This window comes from Sus scrofa, chromosome X (genome assembly GCF_000003025.6).
Source record: "Sus scrofa isolate TJ Tabasco breed Duroc chromosome X, Sscrofa11.1, whole genome shotgun sequence".
Lineage (NCBI taxonomy): Eukaryota > Metazoa > Chordata > Mammalia > Artiodactyla > Suidae > Sus > Sus scrofa.
The window spans coordinates 7,606,565-7,625,770 of record NC_010461.5 but is presented as its reverse complement, the minus strand read 5'-3'; the positions used below and the strand labels follow the sequence as shown (position 1 = coordinate 7,625,770).

At 41.5% G+C, this 19,206-nt stretch overlaps 1 protein-coding gene across 4 annotated transcripts in view; it reads left to right on the top strand.

The window, feature by feature from the left end:
- MID1 (midline 1) overlaps positions 1-19,206 on the top strand; it is a 670,664-nt gene that overhangs the window by 280,279 nt on the left and 371,179 nt on the right. The window contains exon 1 of one of the 4 annotated variants that reach the window (XM_021080488.1): positions 5,678-5,907. The exons of the other annotated variants lie outside the window; for them this stretch is intronic. The gene's annotated coding sequence lies outside the window, so the exon portion shown is untranslated. Of the gene's footprint in view, positions 1-5,677; positions 5,908-19,206 lie in introns of those variants that run through there. 4 annotated transcript variants of the gene reach the window in all.

Below are 19,206 nucleotides of genomic sequence, written 5' to 3'. Positions count from 1 at the left end.
TGACATTTTCAAGAATTACATATTCCCATTCTTTTCGACTATTCAATGAGGAGGCTGGTGTAGTAACATTTTTGGCTAATTTATTTCACCAGTGTATTCACGAGAACCTGTGTGGAAAATACTAGTAAAGGAACTGGGCCAAAATAGGGTCCCTCTTGCCTTTTGGGCACTTGCAGTAAATTGGAGCACCTTGCCATTCTGGGACAGTTCTTACAATGTAGAAAGTAGAAGTCTGTAAAGTACAGCCCACCATTGGCTGCCTAGTTTTGTAAAGTTTCATTGGAGCACAGCCATGCCTATTAATTTGTGTGTTATCTATGGCTATTTCGGACTAGAGCAGCAGAATAGAGTATTTCAAACAGAGAGGCTCATGGCTGGCAGTGTTGAAAGTATTTATTCTCTTGCCCTTTACAGAAAGTCTGCTCCCTCCTAACCTAGGGCACTTAGTCTTCTGGAAATTTATGCTTTTTCTTCTGGATTTGCTCTGATTTCTTGTTTCTTAAAATGTAGATCTCCGGTGAAACAGTATTCTGAGAATGCCTATTTTCCAGGACTTCCATGGTTAGTACCACCATAGCAAAGGCTTTACAAGTCCAAGTGCTAAGCTGCCAGTATATATTCAACTTATTGGCTAGTATTAGCTCAATGTAGTTTTTCTACCATCCATTTTGTGGACCTTTTATTCCAGTCTTCTATTTATCACTATGGAATACAAGCTTCTTTCTTAACGTCATCCCCCCCCCCTCCGCCCCCACTGACTCTTCAAGGTCATTTTGAATGATAATACAATCCTCTGAGGTGTGCGCTATCCAATTTGGCACCATCTGCAAATTAAATCAACTTGTCTTTTATTTCATCACTCAAGTAACCGATGGAAATATTAAGAAGAGCCTGCCTCAGGACATCCTTTTAAAATGTCACTCATTCCCTCAAAGTTCAGCCAGAACCACCAATAAGCTATGAGTCCCCCTTTAAGTTCCCACTCTTCTGGAAATTGGATCTAATCGGTGATTTCCACAGTTCAAATGCCAGTCATTATACCATGGGGTCATGGACATGCCTACTTAATAGATCCACTCCTCCAGCCAGATGATTTGCCACATCAGTCATGTTCATCATGTATTCTAGGTCTCCTCTCTTTCTCTGAAGCTAAGCAGGGCTGGAGGGCTTGCTCTGGCCAATGAAAGGTGAGTGGAAGTTTGTGCCCTTTATGGAGTGAAGTTTTTTTTTCCTAATGAATTTTATTACATTTATAGCTGTACAGCACTCATCACAACACATTTTACAGCATTTCCATCCCAAACCCTCAGTACGTCCCCCCACCCCACAACCTGTCTCCTTTGGAAACCATACATTTTTCAAAGTCTGTGAGTCAGTATCTGTTCTGCAAAGAAGTTCATGGTGTCCTTTTTTGAGATTCCACAAGTAAGTGATAGCATTTGATGGTGGTGTCTCACTGTCTGACTGACTTCACTTAGCATGATCATTTCTAGGTCCATCCAAGTTGCTGCAAATGGAGTGAAGTTTTGAAAGGCAGTTCGTGATTCATCAAGTCCCTGTTTCCTGTCTCAGCAACCATGGAAGTATGTGTTGAAAGGAATCTTTATCAGCCTGGGTTCCTGAGCAGTTATGAATGGCAGAGCCCTCCCTGATGATCTGTGTAAATGTGCAGAATGAGTGAAAAACACACCTTTGTTGTTGTGAGTCACTGAGATCTGGGGGTGGTTTGTTACCAGAGCACAACCTCACCCAGACTGCCTGATAGAGCTGTTAAGCACCATAACATTTTTCTAGAAAGCTCCATTAAAGCTAGGGACTGTCCTTTTCTTTGTATCTCTTTTTGTGTATATCCCTCACAGAACCTTATCCATCCTGCATACCAATTAAATGTTTATTGCATAGAAGTGAATTAACAATAGGTTAGTAGATAGAATAGTTGGCTGAAATAGGGAATCTTTCTTATGCTTTTCCATCACTTTTTAATATACGGAATTAATGATACAATAACTCCATGTACATCCAACTTCCTAAACATCTTCTCCATATTTCAGTTGGACGTGCTAGTCCTCCTCAGTTGTTAGATAAAAGGCTATTGTCATAATATGATACATGCATCCAGTTTTACCTTTTCCTAATATTTACTTTATTTGGCTTACCCCTGGTCTAGCAAATCTAATGATACTAAGGCTGGGCTCTGGCCATTAAGAGTAACCTGCACTAACTAGAGTGAGAGCTCTAGCTTGGATATTTGCCTGTTAGTATTTCTATATTGATAGGGAATTTCAATTAAATATTTTCATGTTATAAGAAACTTAAGGAAGCATTAGAGTTTCACATTCCATAATAAAGATGCACACAGCCCTTCCTTGCAGATTGTTAGCATCTTGAAGCGGGGCCATGTCACGCTTACTGATGGCTGTATTCCTAGGACCCAGCAGAATGCCTGGACTATGAGAGCATCAATAAATATGTGGAATGTATTTTTTTAAATCGCATTAGGTACTTTCAGTCATCTGGAGACATGCAGCCATTTTTTCCTTTTGTCTTTTTAGGGCCACACCCACGGCATATGGAGGTTCCCAGGCTAGGGGTCGAATTGGGGCCACAGCTGCCGGCCTATGCCACAGCCACAGTAATGTGGGGTCTGAGCTGCATCTGTGACCTATGCTATAGCTTGTGGCAACACTGGATCCTCAACCCACTGAGTGAGGCCAGGGATCGAACCCACATCCTCGTGGATACTAGTCAGGTTCTTAACCTGCTGAGCCACAACAGGAAGTCCCCAGGCAGCCATTTTTATTTCTGCTTTAGAGTTGAGGCTTAGAAACATTCTAAGTAACTTATCCAAGGTCACACAACCAAGAAACGGAACCAGAATAGAAGAATCTTCTGCCTCTAAGGCATTGGCTCTTTCTTGGGGAGTGTGGCACACTCAAGGTTCAGGAGACAGAACGAACATTCTGGAGTCTCGTGGACCAAGATCTGAATTATAGCTCAACTACTCATTAGTTATATGTCATTGGGAATTTCTCAAATCTGTCCCCTGGTATTTTCTTTAAACCACAATGATATTTTCTCCCCTTCAAGTAGGTCTCGTATTTTATTTAGTTTCCCATAAGTGCTGTTTTTTTGGCACAGTGTAATTATTCCCCTGTAAGTACTCTCTCATTGGGGTCCTCTCTGGTTGGGTCGAATTCATGCTGCTTCAGTGACCCTGTCTTTCCCAAACCATTTCTTGAGGCATCCAAAATGGATTTAGCAGAGGGTTATGGTCCCTCTTTGAACTATGCTACTTTGAGATCCAAATTTCATTTTGACCTTCCAATTCAATAATTATAGCCTAAGATATCTTGTGTTTAAAACCTAAATGATTGTTTGCTTAGAATAGTAAGAACAAATTTGGAGGCCAGCTTAAAGCACTTAAAGGTTTAGCCTGCCCTGGAAAAAAAAAATGCATTCTTTGTCTTGCATCAACATGTTAATAAAGTCTAAAGTTCCTGCATAAACAGAACTTGCTTCAGTGGGAATTATGAGAACGTAAAGGGTGCAGGATCATAAATGGACTGTATTAGTGAAAGCCCCTTACCTAGCATGGCGCACAGGGTTGTATTTAAGATTAATGAAGACCCAATAAGTAGAAAACACTAATATTCCTTTAAGTGGGGCAATCAAGATGAATCTTAACACAATAGAAATGTGTGTACCATGAACAGAAAAATGTGTGCAATATTTGCAAAGTTATATTTTCATAATATTTTATTAGCCAAATTTGTGTTCAATAAAAATACACTTAATATCTCATTTCATGATCATTCTGGATCATATAAAGCCAGTCATTTTAGCAGTAAGTTATGGCTTTATGAAGAGTATTTTAATCAGTTTGTATCTTGCACTTAAACTCTCTGGACATATGCTTATTCAAAATTATATTTATGGAAAACTGCCATGTTAAGGTTCTTCTGCCTCTTCAAGTTGATTTTATTTTTGAAAATTCTATTGGCATTAAGTTCTAGAAGATCTGAGATTTTGGATCTGCCCCAAGTCAATCGTGAGACCTTGGACCAGTCACTTTATCTCCACAAGTCAATTTTGTTATCTCGAAAAGGAAAAAATAGCACACGCTTCCTGTGGAGATAGGAAGAGAAGTTATATGTTGAAAGTCTTTGCCCAGTGGAAAATGCTACTCAGAAATTAGTTACTCTTCCTGCCAGTGTGTTTTTCGCATTCTCCTGCTCTTAGCAGAAACTCCTCATGATTGGTTTCTGTAGGTGCTGGCTTCTGTCATGTGTAAAATTTCGTTCTCTGCCCTTTCCCGGGCACAGACCTAAAACAGAGCGCTGAGCTCTGTTTCCTAAGATTGTCACTTCTTGGGGAGTGGTCAACCAGTGGATGAAAGGGGAACAAATGGTTCATTTTACGATAAGCTTTGTTTAGCATGCAATCTTCACCTCCAGCACTCGGGGGCTAGAAAGTCTTGAGTCTGACAGTTCCCGTCATGGCACATTGGAAATGAATCCGACTAGCAACCATGAGGTTGCGGGTTCGATCCCTGGCCTCGCTCGGTGGGTTAAGTATCCGGCATTGCTGTGAGCTGTGGTGTAGGTTGCAGAAGCGGCTCAGATCCCACGTTGCTGTGGCCCTGGTGTAGGCCAGCAGCTACAGCTCCGCTTGGACCCCTAGCCTGGGAACTTCCATATGCCGCTGGTGAGGCCCTAAAAGGACAAAAGACTGAAAAAAAAAAAAAAGACAAAAAAAAGAAAGTCTTGAGTCTGTACTTCATAGTGAGACTTCAGTGGAATTGGTTAGACTTCAAAAGAATTACTACTTTATTACTTTACTCTGTGATAGATAAATGCGGTGGGGGGGGAGAGCCAATTATAAGACAGTTGATTTGTTACATTATATTTAAAAAATGGTTCTGAGCCTAGAGTTAGACCTTCTACAGAGTACTTTGCAAGATATATTTTCTTATCTTCTTAAGTCTGGGAGATTGTTTAAACATTTTTTTCTGTGTAATTATGCAAATTCACCAGTCTGAGATTTCTTTTCCTGAAATCATCAAGTAACACTTCAATATGTGGGCTCAGGAGGGTTACTTCGGGGAATAAATAGATGTCATTATGTGTCATTTTCCCCATCAATACAGTGGCAATTACTGCATTGTACAAGGAGTAAACTCAGAATGATCTTACTGCGTTATCTATTAAAGGCCTGGGAGAGTCAAATAACTCTTAGTTACTGTGCTCGAATCAGGCATCCGAGCCTTATTTGATGGAGGTTTATTCATACTCTCTTCCTGTCATAGGCTCTGTTCACTTCTTTGAAAATAATTTCAAGAGAAGATACTCTGGTTTTAAAAGCACAAAAGACAAATGGAAATATCCTATGATTTGGTTTTCCTCCCTACAACACCTTCAGATAATAGGAGGTTGATCCCAGTTCATGGTATAAAATACTAGCTGTTGACTCACAGTTAACACTAGAAAGGGCAATTTTACAGACTGCCGGGATAAAGATGATTTTAATTAAATCGCTCAAATCCCTTTGTACTGCAACCAAACCCTACACAGGCTGACTGACTCTGAGCCAATCTGGCGTGTGTAGAGTTAACCAGGTTACCGGGATTCCTAGTTAACTTCTTTCACCAGGAATGCAATGCATGTTTACCTATATAAGGAAACCTGTTAGGCTGACCTGAGTTTGGCGGATTTTTTGCGCTGCCTGGGAGGCGGTAAGCACACAGCCTGGAGAGGGGGAGTGATTCTGAGCTGGACAGAGCAAAGCTTCCTGAACGCCCCAGCCATTCAGCTGATCCGAGGCAGCCTGCCTGGAGGACCTACAGGTTTGCCTCTTCCAGATTACAGTTGAGGAACAAAAAGCCCCGTCCTGGGAAAAATGGGGAAGCCGGTGAGTCTTACCGATCTCTCTCTGCTTGCTTCTGCTCAGGGGCACGCCTCACTTGCTCTCACCCAGGAAGCAAAGGGAGAGGCGTCGTCGCTCAGCTTCTAACCCCACAGCTCCTCCCTGAGCAGGCACAAAGCTTCGCAAATACCTCCAGACAACTTTTCCTGCCTGTCTTGTACCCCGAGAATCCACCGAGGCAGTGATTTTTAGCACTTAGACATTCCAGGGAGTGTTTTGACTAGCCCAGAGTTTCTGTACCACCGCGACGAGCAAACTTTTCTCATCTTTGTTGCACTCTAAAACACTGAAAATGAACCTTGGGGTGCTTTGCAAGAAGGCTGAATCCCCGAGGAAGTAATAGTAAATCTAAGTGGGGTTTTTAAAAACTCACAGGCAGCGTGCGATTTGTCACTAAAAAGGCAGGCTGAAGGTATCATTTTCATTCATGCGGCAGCAAAATCCTTGCATCCCGCACATGTGATAAAGGACACCTTCTGAGACACTGAGGAAAGAAAGAAGCTGGGCTCTTTGTTTTAGACAATGTAAAGAAGCCCACTCTTGCATTTTGACAAGTAGCAGGATGTCTCTCTATATATAAGGCGGGAGCGATGAATAAAGGCTTTATGTCAAAGGCATTGCGGTCGGTTGAGTTAAAATTTGGCTATATTCTATATGTATACAAAAGTTGAAATCTGAATGTAATTAAACATGGAAATGTGAAAGTGTTTAACAGACTTGCAGGGGAATTTTAGTAATACTCGGGAATGGTCAATTATAAAAGGCAACTGAGGGAGAAAGGAAAAAAAAAAAAAAAAAAAACCATTCCAGCTGAGTTCTGGGGCATAGGTAAAACTTTCGAAAAGAAAGTTGATTTTTTTTTTTTAAATAGTATAGCCATCCAAAGCGATTTTGGAACCAGGTACAAATTTTCGTGTTTTATGGCAAGATGGTTTTCTTAATTGGGTTAGCTTGGATAATTGTTTTGAAGGATTTGACTGTTTATCTCGCAGGGAAATATTGTCGTTTCTGTCACACACAGTGACTTAATCCTAAGAGTGTGGGGAGTAGGCAAGTGGCACAAAGACCCGATTTCCAATCACTCAGGTTAAGAAATTAATTTTTTAAATTAATATCAAGAAAAGCAGTCAGTTGCAAACGAGCAGATTTGAGAGAATGGCCACTTTTTAAAAAAAGTTGCAAGTCATAGTCCATTCCCTAGTGAGGCTACAGATTTAATACAGGGATTGGCAACTGCTTATTCATAAAACAAAAGCCACGGGCCGTTTTATTTAAGGGTCTCCACTTGGAGAAGCATGACTATTCGCAGTAACACCATTTAAATGAAACTCGCTCAGCTCGGTGAGAGTGAAACCCAGAAAAGCAGTGTGTGTAGTACAGTCATTGTTTTAGTAAATAAAATTCTTGATAGCACAAGCAGCAGGACTGAGGAGACTAATGCCAATGTTTGAAAGCTTGTTATCTCCTAGGTGCTGCTTGAAAAAAACAGGAGTCTTGATGTTGCATTGCTTTTGGTGGGAATCGGTAACCCAGGAGATACAAAATGCTATTTTAAAATATATGGTGAATAATAAATGTTTATACTGGGTTGTCTCACCCTGCCGAAGAGATGGCCCCAAGCCAAATCAACTAGCACGTCTGCTGTTTTTTCTGAGTTGATATGTACACAGTTATTATACACTAATTACATCAACAGCCGAGGGAATATATCACCAGAAAGATAGGTAAGTTTCCTGGGGTGTGGAGGGCTGAGGGTCAGCATGGGATTTTTAGAATCTCATGTGTAGAGTTCTCCTTGCTGGTGGCTTATGACTTTCTATGGATGACTGGGTTCCCCGGCTCCTGAATCTACTTACCCTTGGCTCCTGTGCAGCTCATTTGGGGGCAATGGTAGTGATTATTGTATTTAACACTTTGGTGTATAGAGTTCCAAGAGGATTCCTTCTTGAAGATTAAAACTTATTTCAGTGTCAGAACTAATCCGCCAGTGAAAGTTTGATAGGATGCTGCCGCATTGCCTTAGCTCTTTTTGAGTCACTCGGACTGTGTGTTTTGCGTGGTGGTTCTAACTGCTTGGCAGCCCTCTTAAGGTCTGTGAGATGTTAGCAAGTGTCCTGGTTAAAGGAGATTGAAAAATGCTGAAGGGGAGGGAGGGAAACGAGAGTAACAGAGCCTTAATATGGTCATTTGCTAATAGGTGTAGTGACTCTCCCAAACAGTGAAGCACGTGAAGGATGGTTTGCTGCAAATCTTACCTGACGGCTCCTTTTTCACCTGATCATCCTGAAGAACATTCTAGAAGATAAAGCTTTCCAACAAACTGGCCAAAGTACTGGTAGATGTTGAGTGGATTGCAGACATGTCCAGAAATTGATCCCTCTTGGCATCTGTGTCATCAGGCTGTGCCTGGGCTGGGCATACCCCCCTGAAATTTATCTCTGGATCACAAAGCTTCCTCCATTTGCCCCAGTATGTTGTGCAGGCTGGATCAGTTTCTATATCCATCATGATGTGGAAAAGCTAGGAAAACGCCCAGAACATAGATCAAGTCAAGATCCAATTACACAGGGTTAACCTGAGACTTGCGGCTCAATATGGTGAAACATGTACTAATTTTTATCAACTCTCGTGCTATGGTGTGGCTATCAAAGTCCTCTGTATGTCATCCAGTTTGCCCTTTTTATTCCATAAGTAATTTAAAGGGGTGTTCCTGTGTGTGTTGTTGTGGTTGTTGTTGTGTTTTATTCTGAAAGATCTCCTGGAAAGCTGGTGGCAAAGTGTTTCCTCCTGGGGTCCTTTCTCATGCTTAGGTACCAGATATACTACCCTTTCTCAAACTGCTATCCTGGTTCATTTGGCTGAGATTCTTCTGCCACCAGTGTGGCTGAGTCCAGAGGCAGTGACATAAAAGGCCCTGGTTGCAAAAGTTATTTATTAAATGTTAATTCTTTCCTTAGACACTGTACCAAATTTGTACACAGCATTCCTATCCCTGGTGAACTTTTCTCTGGCTTTTTCTGCCTCCCATTTGACATCAATTACCTTTTCAGAAACATTTTTGCGTTATTAACTCCTGCTATATTCATTCAGTAAATATTTATTGAGTGCCTTTTGAAGTCCTATGCTAAGTACTTGGGAGGGAAAGCAGGGATATAAGAGACAGATGAATTGAAAGCAAATCTTCATGTAGCTGATAGCATTTCTGCAAAGAGAAATCCCATTGCCTGAATGGAGTGCAGCATGTGAGGTATGATCTGCTACGAACTTCCTCACCCGCTCACTTTTTGGCTGATTGTCCTGGGGGATATTCTTTAAGTCAGAGCTTTCCAACTGGTAGACATAAAACAGGTAACACACAGATCAGGATGGTCGTATTTTCAGTGACCAGATCGTGTCCTGGTCAGAAGGTGTCAAGTGGATGCCAACGAACTTGGTCTACTTATAGAAGAAAGATGCTACTATGCTCCCTGCAGAGCATCTCTAAATGACAAGAGGACCAGATGATACCTCTTTATATTTTGCTAATGTATTTTTAAGACAAAATTTTCTTGAATTGTCAGAGATTCCTAGGGCACCACATTAAGAAGAAAAACTTTCAAAGTACTGAATATCCCAAGAGCTTTTATACTGGCTTTAAAAAAAAAAATCTTTTAAGGGCCACACCCATGGCATATGGAAGTTCCCAAGCACAAATCAGAACTGCAGCTGCTGGCCTACACCACAGCACACAGCAATATGGGGTCTGAGCCACGTCTTCAGTCTACACCACAGCTCACGGCAGTGCCAGATCCTTAACACACTGAGCAAAGCCAGGGATCGAACCTACATCCTCTTGGATACTAGTCAGGTTTGTACTGCTGAGTCACAACAGGAATTCCTATACTGGCTTTTAACTAGTGGAAATGACTATGGTACAAGTTCCAGTGATGATTCTTAGGACACAGACAGGAGCATCTTCTGTCATTGCTATGGCTGTAGGGCTAAGGCTTAGAAACGGGGACCATGAATTAATAACAGGTTTGCGCCAGTAGGATTTTCCATGTATCTAGGGCATTAGCAAAACCAATTTAAAATATATTTATATTTGAAGAAAGCTTAGCTGGTGAGGTGATAGGCATGACTAGACTAGGACTTACAGTTAAATGTAAAAGCACATTTCCATTTTTTAAATTAATTGCTTGCAATCACATATAAGGGAAGCTTCTGTGAGTGAACCTTTCAGAGAAATTGAGTTACGTGATATATTATTGCCAAGGGTTCAGTTAATTTTATTTTTTTTATTTAAAAGGAAAGTAAAAATGGAGAGCTGTGCCTTGTGGAATATGGCGTTCTCAAAAATGCTTGGTACCTAATAGCTGGATCTACGTAAAGACTGGTTCCAACTGCACGTGCTCATATGCTCACTCACACTCTCTTGTGAATTGCTCTTCACTTGTCTAAACTTGAGACAGAAGTGAAATTAAGCAGAACCTCCTCAATTTGACAGTTTGAGTTTTAACACGTGACCGAATTGGAATTTTGGTCAAAGAGCTTGAGCCAGGAAATGTTGGATTATTTATAGGTACTGTTCTGTAACAGAGGCCTTGGTCATTTAAACCAAAATGATTTGCCCCCCTGAGTATCTAAATTGTGCAGTTATTTAGATCTGTACTGACACACTCATCAGGGATTGCCTTGGGGAACCAAACAGTATGGAAACTACTAGAGAATGGATAACAAATTTACTCGACACTTGGCTTAAAGCTAAGAAACAAAAGAAAGCAGCACTTCCCAAGATTCTTCCAAAGGAGTGGATAGTGGGTTTGGCCAAGTCATCTTAAACTTCTCCGGGATTCAATTTCTTCATCCATCAGTAGAGACATAAATATACCATTCATTGGACAGTTAGGAGTACTGAAAGCACCTAGCATAATGATGGGCATGAGGCCAGTCAATAAAGTATTAGCTGGACCTGAAATGGGTGAGAGCAGATTGGGCATGTTCAAGTAAACAGTTAAGGGGCTGAAGAAGTAGAAGACAAACACTGGTGTCCCATATGTTATTTTGCCCACTTGGTGATTTAAAATATACCTTTCAATGAAGCATGGTATACTTTCTGATGTCTTGCATCAGATCCTCTTTTCCTTATTTTTTTTTTTTTTTGTCTTTTTAGGGCCACACCCATGGCATATGGAGGTCCCCAGGCTAAGTGTCTAATCAGAGCTGTAGCTGCTGGCCTACACCACAGCCACAGCAATGCAAGATCCGAGCCATGTCTGCAACCTACACCACAGCTCATGGCAACGCTGGATCCTTAACCCGCTGAGCAAGGCTAGGGATCAAACCCACGTCCTCATGGATGCTGGTCGGGTTCATTAACCGCTGAGTCACGACGGGACACCAGATCCTCTTTTCTTATTTGTGTTGCCTGTCATCCCCTGCAGGTTCTGTGTTTGAGACCCTTGTTCTAAAGTTTCCTCCTTCTGTAGCAATCTATGTTATCTGAAACGTGTTTCCTTTTTAAGGTGTTTTCCCAAAAGTAACACATTCTATAAATAAAAGAAAAAATACTTCATACTAATTAATTTGACAGCTTGAAAGCTTTTCCAACAGCAATGGTGGGAGGAACTGCGCTAGTAAATTCACTGACAAAATCCGCTTGTTTTATTAACAATAAGTAGACCATCTCCTTGGCTTCAGTTCATGACAGTGGTTTTCCAGGGGTCTTGAGGATGAATTCTCCAAGATGGTGTGCCTTCTAAGGTATCCTCACATCCCACTCTTTTTCTTCCGCTCCCCTCCCATCACCTCCCATCCCAATGGAATGTAACATTGAACCTGATGCCACCACTATGTTGTGGACAGAATGTGTCCCATGGGCTGATGTGCCTGGATAAGAGTTCATTCCTGGCTAAGGCAAGTTAGGACCATGTGGCGTTGGTTTGATGAGGAAGCAGGGCAGCTGTATTAGTCAGCTCAGGTTTAACAGAATACTACAGACTGGGTGGTTTAAGTACCAGACACTTATTTCTCAGAGTTCTGGAGGTTTGGAAGTCCAAGATCAAAGGGTCGGCCAATTCATTGTCTGTTGAGAGCTCTTTGCTTGGCTGGCAGATAGCTGTCTTCTCACTGCAAACTCCCATGGGGGCGAGAGAGCCCTCTCTCTCTTTCTTCCTCTTATAAAGGCACTAACCCTGTCATGGCAGCCCCACCTTCATGATGTCATCTAATCCTAATTACCTCCTAAAGGCTGCATCTCCAATAACACCACATTGAGGGTTAGGGCTTCATCATATGAACCTCATGGGGGGCACAATTCAGTCCACAGATGTGGTGTTATCAAAATATATGTCAAGTGACTCTCTATTTCTGACTTATTTTCATTCAACATTAGATATCGTCCATTGTAAGATACATCACGAAAGAAAAAATTCTTCCTTATGGACTGTAACAGTGTTTTCTTAGCATTGATACATTTTATGATACACTTATTGAAAGAATTCTTTTAGGCTTATTTAGACCAATGTTTTTTAAAAAATCATGTATTCCTCTTATGCATATGGAAAATGGAAAATATAAGCAAGATAAACTTTTTAAGGTTCTAACTTTTTTAAGATTTTAGCATCTTTTAAACATTTCATTTTTTTTATTTCCCCAATACATTATTTTTTTTCTACTGATTCTGACTTTTCTAAATCACGTTTCAATTGAAGCACATGTGTGTGCTTTTTGGCAGCATGTTGTCATGCTCTGTGCCAAAATACAGCATTTCTCTTGAAAGAGCTTCTCTACTGTCTCTGAGTCTCTACCAAAAAGTAACAACCAGAATATTCCTTCCTCACATGGTCCTACCTGGGAATGCAGTTGTCCCTTTAGACCCCCAGAAGTATCTAAGAAGTGATCACACTTCTCAGTGAGCTAATTTTTTAACCCTTTTAACACATATCCACAAATGCATTTAGAACCAGTACGCTTGGTGGGTTCCACTGATCACCTAGGTGTCTGTCCAGACAAATTTCCTCTAGTACCACCGGAGCCCTGAGAGGTCCTCTCTGGCCCAGGAGAAACCTTTCCTCCTTGTCATTTCTTTGACTTTGCCAAGCATATGACTTCTCTTCTGCTAATGTGAGACAGGCTTATTTCAAATAATGCCTAGAACTCAACAAATGTGATTTTAGAAAAATAGGAACTTCTGTGACCAAGGAGGTTCAGGGGTGGGCAATGACAGTTATATCATGACTGCAGACTGGGCAGCAGCAAGTGTAGGAGAGATCCCAATATCATCCTTGTTAAACGGGAAAGAATTTCCCCTAAGAACTCAGAAAATACCTCTCTTTTCCCACAGGGATGCCTAAAACCTCAACCTTAGAGAATGATTTAATTGTCTTTTAAGGCATCAAGAGGGTTTTAGTAGAAATTAATGGCTCCAGAGAGAGCAACACATCTAGTTGCCATATTTACTGCTTTGGCATGGATTTCTTTCCAATTAAGACTGAGTAAGAGAGTGTAAGCCTGTGAAGATGGGACCAGAAATGGGATAGGGATGAGGATACAGGAATAGACAGAGGGCAGGAAAAGAGAAGAAACAAAAGGGAAGCTCAGCATTCATTCAACAACATTTATCAAGTCCCTGCTCTGACCCAGGCATCACCCGACATGCTAAGACTAAAGTGGAGCTTGTACTCAAGTAAATAACAGTCTGGTGTAGGAAACAAGCATTAATGACAATAGCATGCAAATGAGAGTAAAGGTCTGCCTAGAATGCAAGCTAGGAGTGTAGTCGTGTGTTGCTATGAGATTGTACTGGGAGGATTTAGGTAATCAAGTGAAGTCAGGGAAACCTTCCCCATGAAAGGGATGCCTAAACTCAGAGCTGGTAGGAAAGGTTGTGAGTCAGTGTTTGGAGGAGTAGGAAATGGCCAGACTGTGTCAGGGACTTTTCAAAAAGGGATGACATTTGTCTTTTGGAAAGACTGCATTGGCAGCAACCTGGAGAACACATCAAGTGGGCATGAGAGCGAATGTGGGTGAGCCTAGGAGAGAGGTCCAGGGACAGATGATGGCTACTTGTACTATTATCATGTAGCTAAAGAGGAAGAGAAGTGGGTTCATTTCAATTATTTTTCAGAGGTGAAAGAGACAGGAGTGGGCGATGAAGGGGACATGGCCGATGATGAGGGACCGGGAAGTGTCAAGACCAACTCCCTGGAGTTTGGTTCACCTAACTAGAGAAATAGTGATGTCATTAATGATGTAGGGTACAAAGAAAGTTGACTGTTTTGAGGGTATGGAGAGGAATCATTGGTAGCCTGATGGAGTGGAAAACACACAAGCTTTGGGGCTGAAAGTCTTGGTATGGGTTCAAGTCCTAGCTCACTCATTGATACCTTTGTGATGTTAGGTTCCCCTAAACCTCAGTTCTCCCATCTTTAAAAATAAGGCCATCAACATCCACCTCTCAGGGTTGTTGGGACAATCAACATAACTTCCTATGTGGCTGAAGGTCCTACATACATGAGTTATTATTATTACTCCCAAATTGACCAGCCTTGAAGCCTAGAGGAAGAGTAGCTATTTTCAATAACTTCCTAGGGGGTGGGGTGGTGTGTGAGAGTTTTGACAGCTGAGATCTCAACACTCTGTAAGTTTCCCTTAGCAGAGTTTCCTCTTGTTGATAATGCACAAGGCAGCCATTAACTTTGGTTGTCTGGTGAATTCTTTCTGTTTCATTGCAACCCCCTTTCCTCCTCTCTCTCTCTCAGCCTGGATTAAGGGATCCCATATAGAAATAAGCTACATTGCTTTTCTCAGCTGAGATCCCTTATCACTTGTAAGAGGACTATAGGATTTAGAAAACTGTAACCTGAGAGTTTGCACTAACAGATGAGCACAGTTGATTAACTTCGAACTCCCTGCAGGCTTTGGGTGAAGGCTTTACCATTCTGTTTTTCTAGCCTCCATGTAGCGAGAGCATTTTATACGACATGTGTAATTCCACTGCCCTTGAGTGACCTCAGCGAATTCCTTTCTGCTTTCCACATAGCCCCTCATTAAAGGGAGCCATGAGACAGTGAAAACTGCAGGCATAAGGTTAGGAGACGTTGGAATGGGCAGGTGAAGGGGCAGAGGGGGTTAAGCCCTATGGAATCCAGGTATTAGCTTCCCTCTCCGCAGGTGTTCTGTGGCAGTGCAGGACCCTAGTCAGCACCCAAAGTCTCCCCTTGTCACCTGCTTCCACTTCTTTCTCCCTGTTCCTGACACACACTCTTGTCTCTTTGTTTTAGAGCTGCATTTATCTCTTACTGAATTATCGGAAAGATTAAGTTCCCCACCCAGACCCCATTCGGTTCTGTTTCCATGCAAGAAACACTTATTTTCATACAGAAGATTGGGTGGGAGAGAGTGGGAGGCATTTCATTTTGTCATTTCACTAGTTTGGGTGGAAGAATGTGACCCATTTGTCTGAACTTTCAGATAACCAAGTTGCACTTGCTTCCCCATCTGGATGTGTGAGAGTTTAGTGTATACACCCAGACGGGGATTTGGGTGTGTGGGAGGAGTAGAGAAGGAAGTGGAGTGGAAGCTGTTATCTGAAATAGAAGTCTTAGGCAGGCTTTTAAGAGCTTCATCTTTCCACAACCTTCTGTGCTTTTGTAGTTTTTTTTTCTCTATGTGGTCGATCTTGATGCAAATGCATTTCAAGATTATAAAAGCAGTTTCAAAAGGCAATTCTAAATCAGAATTGTGTCTCCCACAGGGGCTACCATTTCACTTCGTAAGGACACACTTAGGAGTTTGCTGGTGGCCTAGCAGTTAAGGATCCAGTATTGTCACTGCTATGGCATGGGTTTGATCCCTGGCCTGGAAACTTTCATATGCCAAGGGCATCGCCAAAAAAAAAAAGAGAGAGAGAGAGGGAGACCCATTTGACTTTAATTTTGCTGGGTTCAAAACAGGACCATTCTGTAGAACCTTCTTTTTTTTTTTTTTTTTTTTTTTGTCTTTTTAGGGCCACACCCGTGGCATATGGAAGTTCCAGACTAGGGATCGAATTGGAACTACAGCTGCCGACCTCCATCACAGCCATAGCAACACCAGATCAAAGCCGTGCCTGTGACCTGCACCACAGCTCATGACAACACTGGATCCTTAACCCATTGAGGGAGGCCAAGGATCAAAGTTGCAACTTCATGGTTCCTAGTTGGATTCGTTTCTCCTGCGCCACAATGGGAACTCCCAAAGACACTTCTAATTAGCATGTGCAATAGCAGTTGCTCCCAGTCTGGATGTTTGAGGGGTCATGATGCAATAGCAGTAAGCTTAAGCTAGACAGTGTCCAAGCAGAGAGAGTTCACTTTGCCTGGGAATGTAGTTACCTGCCAGTAAATCATTTGCCAAGAGTTCAGAGATAATGAAGGAAACTGGTAGCATGTTCCAAAGTGAAGGTTGCAACAAAGAGAAAGCACATCAAACCTTACAGTGAAAGAGAAATGGTGAGAGCTTCTGTTTCCAGGCCCCCAAATAAAGCTCTCACAAAGATAAAAATGTGAGCTTTGCACACCATCAGGCCTTCTGGTCTGTTTATCCTGCTCAGAAACACTGAAATTGGGGTGGAGGAAGGTCTCCGCCAACAGATTGTAGGTCATAAATTAGTTAATAAAATCTGTCCCTTGTTATCTCTGAAAGAGCCTATTTTATATATACTTGTCCATTTGATTTATTTGTTTCTCTGCTTATTCCAGGCTGTATTTTGGTAGCATAAGTCAATATATGAGTTTTAGATTATACAAAAGTTTATTTTTAAATGACCTGCCTTCTGTGTGGAAAATAACAGTAGTGTGTGTGTGTGTGTGTGTGTGTGTGATATAGTTTATTGCTGTTGATGAGGAGTTTCAGTTAATTTTAGATTTCAGTAATTTCAGTATACAACACTAGTGATTCCAATGAAGCGAGTATATTGTTATACGCCAAAATATGTAATAAATATTTGCCATAAATATTTTATCATAATATATAATAAATATTTAATCATACAGTTAAGTTTTATTGCTGCTTCCAAGACCTTTTCAGAGCTTATATAGTTTCTGTAGAATATTTCCACATATTACTGTTAGTACACCCAGTTCTTATTTTCTTAGAGTCACCATGGATGATAAAGCAACACTATATGTATCTACGTATGTATGTATATATATTACATACATACAAATGTATGTGCCTCTGAAAGTTTCTCTATATTGAGAATGGTAAGCTGTAGCCATTGTTGACTGATTTTTTTCAAAGTCGGACAAAACATATAAGAAAAGAAAATTTCACAATTTTTTAAGACCAAGTATAACAATTTAGAAGATCAATGGAAGGCCAAAGAGGTTAGGGGTTGAAAAAAAAAGGAAGGACAAGAAAAAATGAGAAGAGGAAAGAAAAGAGTAGCAAGAGATAATAGAGGAAGGGATGTCCCAAAATAACAAAAATCTACTCTCCCCTCACCAGCCCAGCCCACTCTCCATATATAAACAGAAGCCTAGCAGACAAGCAGGTGGAGAACTAAAAGGTCAAGGAAAGAAGGGAAGAGCCACAAATTGCCAGAGAATACGGGGGGCCCAAAAGACAGAGAACACAAAAGAAAGGATGAGAACGAAACTTCAGTGCCAGTGCTTGCCAGCTTAAAGCAAATGGGCAGAAAAAGGAAGAAATGAGCAAGTAGCAGTAAAACATCAAGAAATAAGCAGTGAGACCCAAATTGTCATTGTACTGGAGTTGGTAGGGCTGGGAAGACCCTGCTTCTAGGTGTCTTGCTGAAAAAGATGAGACAGCACAGCATTGAATGCAGGCAAGTGATGGAAGACAGCAAAGAATCAGGTGGAAGGGGCCCTGATAGTCCTCATGAGAAGGCAGCCAGTCCAGTGGTAAGTCCCCAAGACTAGCTGCATAACAGTGTCCTGGTGGGGTTCATCCCAGTGAAACTGGCCTGTGAAGATGGCAGGGCTTGTCTAGTTTTTGTCATTAGCCGCATTTTATAACAGTGGTGTGGACACAATTTACTTTTGAAATATTCCTGCTCGCAAAGGCCAGTGTAGCAGAAATCTGGACTTCTGAGTTGTGAGGTGCTTCAGAGGAGGTTGGCTATTCCTGATTTAATAACCGATTATTCTAGGGCAGTGAACGATAGCCTGGTGGTCTAAAGAGTTAATCCTCCAAATGCCGTCCATACTCCCAGGAGTCATCTACTGAGCCAGAAGTACCTGGCTTAATATTTATTGAATGCTTTGAATCTCTGAAGGGGAGCTGGAGCTCAGAAGTGGTTGTACCTGAATCCATTTCCACTGCGAAGCTTTCCCCAAGTACCCGATGCTTGACTCAGTAACTGCCAGGCTTAAGAGCCTGCACATGAAATTCCAAATCCAGTCTCTTGTGGGTTTGGACTCGCTCGTTTATTTTTACTGTGTTTCGCTCATAATAACTTATGTTTGTAATTCAGCAACCCAAGGAATTGTTTTTATGGCACATTCAGATCTTACAGTCAATCACACATTTCAAGGCCCATTTCAGGAAATGAGTTTGACGCAGTGTGTTAACAGTGAATTATTAATTCTTACCTGCAAAGAAAGGGGACTAGATACTCAGAGTGGTCCAGGAAAGCTTACCTGTTGTTGACTCGAAGTTACACAGCTGTATTTAAAACTCCAGTGGGCCATTCTGAAGATGACAAACTTTGCTTTGATACAGTGCCATGGCACCTCCATTAGTGCCCTGGTTACAATGCAAACATCTGCTTGCTTTTATTGCCCATGTGTTACTTAAGATGGTCTGTTTCTTTATGACGTAAATCACTGGAATCAACTGACTATTTTTAAAGACTCTCTCAGTGTTTCCCTGAAATGATCACTCTACCTTTGTTTAATAGATAATTGGCCTTTTAGGTATATACAGATCATAAAGGTCATATTTTCAACTTTCCTGACCTTTTTCAAGGATGACATTATGACTCAAGGACCCTGGCCTGCTGTGGCAGGCATTGACTTTAGGAGTTGTATGAACTGTAGAGTCTCTGTCAGCATGTTAGGTCAAAAGAAACCTCACATTTCCATTTACTGAATATGGGAAAGCTGACTTGCTGGTTTTTGCTCACTGACCATGGCTTTGTGGATTTGCCTAGTTCTGTTCGCCCTGCAAGGAATCACTATTTCCTCCCCTGCGTACCTTATCTTACCTTGGCATGTGCCAGGCAATATATTTGCCCTCCAGGGTGTGCTTGTGGCCAGCACAGTTAAGCTTCAGGGCAGCAAAGACCGTCATTTAAATTCC